Genomic DNA, 5,938 nt, shown 5'->3' with positions numbered 1-5,938 from the left:
AAGCACACTATACCTTAGGAATAGAGAAGTAAACTGGGGCTTGCAAATCCATAACACCCTCATGATGAAACCAGAAATTAGTTCCAAATGTGATATGTTTGTCAGCTAAAGGCAAAATGATATTTTGTACCGGCAACTTTGTCTTGTGTTCAGAAAAAGAATTTGAGCTTTCTAGAAAAGCAGAGCAATTTTTTGATCCTACTGCCTTATGATCCAAAATTCATCAGCACAGAAATATTGAACAACATAGGCCACCTGAGTTGCTTGATTTTCATGACCAGGTAATGGCTGTCTCACGTTATCTCACAATAGTGCAGAGAATTAAGAATTTCTGTTGAGCAGAGAAACTAGTAAAAATAAACCTTCTGCTCAAGAAAATAGCAGGGAAGCAAAGAAAACCCTTTGTCTCGTTCAGGAGTGAAACAGCTGCGGGTGCCAGCCGGAGGGTGCAGCCCCAGCAGCAGACAGCTGGAAGGAGGGGGCAGCGGCAGGATGCAAGCCGGCCCCCCGCACTGCTCAGGGCTCAGGCAGCCCCAGTTTGCACCACTTCACAGCAGCAGGACTGCACTTGTTCACACAGAAACAAAAACACAGCTTCAGCTTGCTCTCTGCCGGGTGTTTACATGCCTGTATTCCCTGTAGGACCAGAAAGCCACCAGTAACCCAAGGCAGAGCCAAACACTCTGGCATAAAGTAATGCAGACCAGAAGGGCAGGCCCAGATTTAAATTGTCTGTATCTATCTATATCTACCTATAAATTGGGAGAAAAAAAACCTGAGAGTACTTTCTTTTGCCCTTGTTTTTATATTTTGCTCTCAGATATGCTTTGGAATTAAGATGTGTTTGTAACAAATCATTGGTGATACTTCAATGCCATCAATTCTGGGGACTACTTCCAGGCTTTTTGGACCTAATCTCTTTCCATTGCTTAAAGTAGCAGTCCTATAATCCTCACTATACATAGATTTTTACAAAAGTAAAGAGAAATTATATTTAAAGGCTGGTCCTGCTTATATTTAAATTAAAAGAGGTAATAGTAAGGTTCATCACCCTAATTCATCAGACTGGAACTTAGGTGTCTGGTCTGACCTAGTCATTCATGCTTCCTCTGCAGTCACTGGAGAGCAGAAGGCAATCTCTCCCTTACAAAAATAACTGCCTTAGATGAGAAGAACTGCCCCTCTGAAAGTACCTCTCTCTCTCTATGGACTGCAGGAATCCAGAAAATTGCTCTAAATTTTAGGCTTACTTTTTGGCTGCATCTAGTTAAATTTAATAAAAGAATGAGAATTAAAGCCTTGAAGAAGGTGGCTGTGGTTCTGAAAACCCAACAACTGCTCGCTGGAGGTAGCACAGGAGATGTCCCCGTTACAAAGGTCTTGAACAGATCATCTGGTGGGATCTAGTGGCTGCTTGGACATTTCTTGAGTCCTGGGATTGCCATGAGGGCAAGTCCAGAGGAGAACGTGCTCTCTGGCATCATGCCAGATCCCCGTGCTTGGACCCTACAGAAGACTTTTGTGAAGGCACAAGCAGTGACACTGGTCTGGCCTGCTCCCCGCCACACCCTACCTCAGTAATTCCTGGTATCAGCACTTCAGCGTCCAACTTGAACAAAAAGGTACTGCCTCTCTGTAGGTGTGTGGTGGGGCAAGCTGGGGAAGAAGTGTGCGAGGCTTGTTGCATTGGTCTCAGCTATAGAGAGGTGACATACATCACTGATACTACCACAAAGACTGTTAGGTCTTTAAAAAAAACATTCCCTGGGGAACCACGATATGTAGCAGCTGGTGAAGGCAGAGAGAACATAGCCAGAGCCTGCCCCATGTGAGGGACTGGGGTCCCAGCGCTTGGTTAACTACATGTCTTATGCACAGCCTCCCATGGCCTCTGCATGGAGCTTCTGCAGCACAGGCCTGTCTCCTCCCCAAACACAGTGGTTTAGGGCCAATGATGTGGCAATGGTGCTGCACATACAAATACTCTGGAAGCCATCAGCAGGTTGTGGGGGCATACTGGACACAGAAGGCAGTTAGCAGCCCGTACAGTGGTCATTCAGGAAAACTCGCTTTCCTGCTACCTGTCTCCTCTGCACGTGTGTGAAAAGGCACATGATGATTGCTCTCCCTCAGCTGCTTTGGTGAGTGGGAGGGGAGGGGAAGTCCTGCTCTTGAGGCTTCTCCTGGCCATGCACCATCGCCTTGAAGATCAAACATGGTATCCTGAGCAGTTAGCTGAACAGTCACTTGGGTTGGGGCTTTGTAGGGAGGCTATTGATGCCTCTATCACTATCGAAGTACAGAATGGCTTGCACAGTTTTGGTTTTAGTGGGGAGCCCAAAGATTTCAGCTGTGGGTTGTGTGTCACTTGGGAGGAGGTGGGGAAATGACTGCCATGTTCTGACATGTTTGTTGTTATGCCACCATTTCCAGTGGATGCACGAGCCCACGCTTCTGTGGAACAGAGGAACTAGTAAAAGTAAACTGTGGGTAATTTTTGCCATCCCCCTGCCCAAGCAAATAGCAGTGAAGCAAACAAAACTCTCAGCATCATGCAGCCATGATTCATGATGCAAAGTCCACTGGATGCTGTATTTAGAAGGTCTCACTGACCACCTCCAGAGGTGCCTGAAGCATCAGGACGTTCTCCCTCCTTCTCCATTGAGTGCAAAACTAACAAAGCTACTTTCTGCTCCCACCAGCTAATGCCAGCTCTGCTCCCTGTCTATGTCCAAAAGCCTTGTGCTTCTAGCTATTCTGCTACTGCGAAGTCAATAGGCCATAGGGGAGAGAGCTTCCTGGGGTTTGAGCTGTGTGGATGTAGCCTGACAGGACCAGGTGAGCCAAATTCTTCAGAGTTTCACTTTGTCAGAGCTGAAGCTTGACTTCACTTGACAGGCAGAAGTCAAGGCAGGGATGGGTACTCCCACCACCCTGCAGAAAACAGTGTCCTGAGGAAGCTGGGGGCTGTGGGAGAGCAGCTGTAAGCCACCGACTGCCTTGGCTTCTCCCTGCAGGCCAGGTAGGCGTGCCTTTCTCTATTCCACAAGTTAAGACGGGAGGCCCTTGGGAGGCAGGAGATGAGAGGAAGGACCCCATGAATGTAGTCACTGGCAGGATCCTCCAGGAAGCAGTTCTTGGTCTGAGCAGCGGGGAGGGCACCGGAACAGCAGCTTCTGCTGGCAACCCATTCCCTTCAGAGCCACCACCAAATTACACTCCCATGTAGACACCTTTGAGCCAACTGCAGAGGAGGACAATGTCACCAGGGACCCCCCACACCACCTCCTGCCCTTGTCAGCTGCAAATGCACCCAAGCCAAGTGGGTGGCAGCAAGGTCCAGACAGGATGCCATGACCGGCTGGGCCTCTTCCTTTCTCCTGGTGGCTGTGGGCACAGGGCCACTGGGCATGCCAGCTACCAGCGGTATGATTTTTGACCCCTCGCCCTGTCATCCCTTTTCTCATTCCTCCTCCCCTGTTCAGAGGGGTCATGGACATGTTGCTCCGTTGCACACACTCTCCTCCCTGCTCAGGTCCTTGCAAGGTATGGGCCATGCTGGCCAGCTCAGGGTGTGACAATTTGCTATTGTTTGACTATTTTCACACAACCATGTCTTCAGGTGTTTCTCCCATTCAGAATTTTGGCCTTGCCCTAAGTCTTCCAGAGATGCTGATGGCCCGTCATCAGGCTGAAAAGTATAGTTTGTGTCCAAGCGTTTCACCCAAAAGCCAATGTACAAGGCATATGGAAACCCTTCCTAGAAGCATGTGTGTGGAGGAGAACAGGGTGGGGACTCTCCTCTCACAACAGGGAGAGAGGGAGGGGAAATTTCTGTCCTGAGGGGCCTCACTGGGGACTCTGCTGCCCTGACGCTTATCAAGTTTCACTCACACAGCAGCAGGTTACATAGCCCTTATCATTCATCTTCCTCTCCCGCCCCACCCCACACTGCTGCCTGCTGTCACTGTGCAGCTGGAACAGCAGGCAGGGCACACCTGCTGTCTCCTTTCCCCCAGCCACTAGTCTAATTTCCCCTGCAAACCACTCAGGCCAGAGCTGTGGTGCTTGTCTGAGGGCTGGTCACACAGCAAAGCCACATGCCAAGATGCAGGAACCGTGTCTGAACAGAGCAGGGCAGGGAAGACTTACGCAGAGGGGTCATGCTTGAACAGAGGGGATGGTGGCTGGAGTGCTGCTGGGAACAAGCAGGTGAAGCAGCCAAGACACAGCGTGATGGCCTCCACCATACCCTTTCTCCCAGAGGCAGAGGGTAACAGACAACACAGAGCCATACTGGAAATCTTTGCATTAACATATACATTATATTTACTCATTGAAGAGGGCCTTTACAGCTAATGCCATTTCTCTCTGCCCCATCCATTCATAGCTGGAAAACCACCTGGCTTGCTTGCCAGTGGTGTGCAGGGTGCAACAGGTGCCCCTAATTCAAGGAGTGCTGAGGCTCTTTGCATCACACCTATTGTCTGGTAGCTGGGTGACCACATGCTCAGCCCACCAGTACCGTTTCTGTGGCCCAACCAAGATAAAAGCAGGCACAGGCCCCACCGTTCCGGATGACGCTTGTGCTCCAGGATTGAGGCAGCCTCTCCCAGGACAGGCGGGCCTGCTCATGACCCAGACCCCTTCCCTCTGCAGGCTGCCACACAGCGCGGTTCTAGCAGGGCTGTGTATAATCATGGCATTACCATTCTGTACCTGCACAAATGGCTTTAACTGTGAATTCAGACTTTTGAACATGAAACAACAGTGTGCCCTGGCAGCCAAGAGGGCCAATAGTGCCCTGGGGTGCATCAGGCACTGTATTGCAGCTGGTCAAGGGAGGTGATTGTCCTGCTCTACCCTGCACTGGTGTGGCTTCAGCTCAAGTACTGTGTGCAGTTTTGGGTGCCACAGTACATTAGTGATATAAAGTTACTAGAGAGTGTCCAGAGGAGGGCCACGAAGTTGGTGAAGGGTTTAGAGGGGAAACCATATGAAGGAGAGGCTAAAGTCACTTGGTTTGTTCAGCCTGGAGAAGAGGAAACTGAGGGGAGACCTCATCGTGGTCTACAGCTTCCTCACAAGGGGAGGAGGAGGGACAGATAAATGCTGACCTCTTCTCTCTGGTGACCAATGATAGGACCCGAGGGAATGGCAGGCAGATGTGCCAGGGGAGGTTTAGGTTGGATATTAGGAAAAGGTTCTTCACCCAGAGGGTGAAACAGGCTCCCCTGGGAGGCAGTCACAGTGCCAAGCCTGACAATATTCAAGAAGCACTTGGACAATGCCCTCAGAGACATGGTGTGAATCTGGGGTTGCCCTGTGCAGGGACAGGAGTTGGACTTGATGATCCTTGCGGGCCCCTTCCAACTCAGGACATTCTATGATTCCATGATTCTGCCGAGCTCATGCAAATCAAGGTTTCCGCGCGTGTAGAAAAAAGCCAGTTCCACAGCGAGCGGCGAAGCCGGGGCCCACTGAAAAAGCCCTTCCCTCCTCCTCTCCGACGAGGCCAGCGCCGGCATCGCCCTGCCTGCCTGACACGGTGCGGCGGCAGCAGGTACAGCCCGCCGCAGGCCACTGTCTCCGCGCTCCGCGCCAGCTCCCCTCAGGGCCGCTCCCCCAACCGCCACCCCAGTGCGCAGGCGCTACACCTCACCGCCGCCTCGCGCCCAACCGCTGCCCACTCCGCCCCTCCCCTCCCCTCCCCTCCCCTCCCCTCCCCACTCCGCCCCTCCCCTCCCCTCCCCTCCCCTCCCCACTCCGCCCCTCCCCTCCCCTCCCCTCCCCTCCCCTCCCCACTCCGCCCCTCCCCTCCCCTCCCCTCCCCACTCCGCCCCTCCCCTCCCCTCCCCTCCCCACTCCGCCCCTCCCCTCCCCTCCCCTCCCCACTCCGCCCCTCCCCTCCCCACTCCGCCCCTCCCCTCCCCACTCC

The sequence above is a fragment of the Phalacrocorax aristotelis genome, chromosome 3 (assembly GCF_949628215.1).
Source record: "Phalacrocorax aristotelis chromosome 3, bGulAri2.1, whole genome shotgun sequence".
Classification (NCBI taxonomy): domain Eukaryota; kingdom Metazoa; phylum Chordata; class Aves; order Suliformes; family Phalacrocoracidae; genus Phalacrocorax; species Phalacrocorax aristotelis.
Note: the sequence above shows the minus strand (reverse complement) of the source record.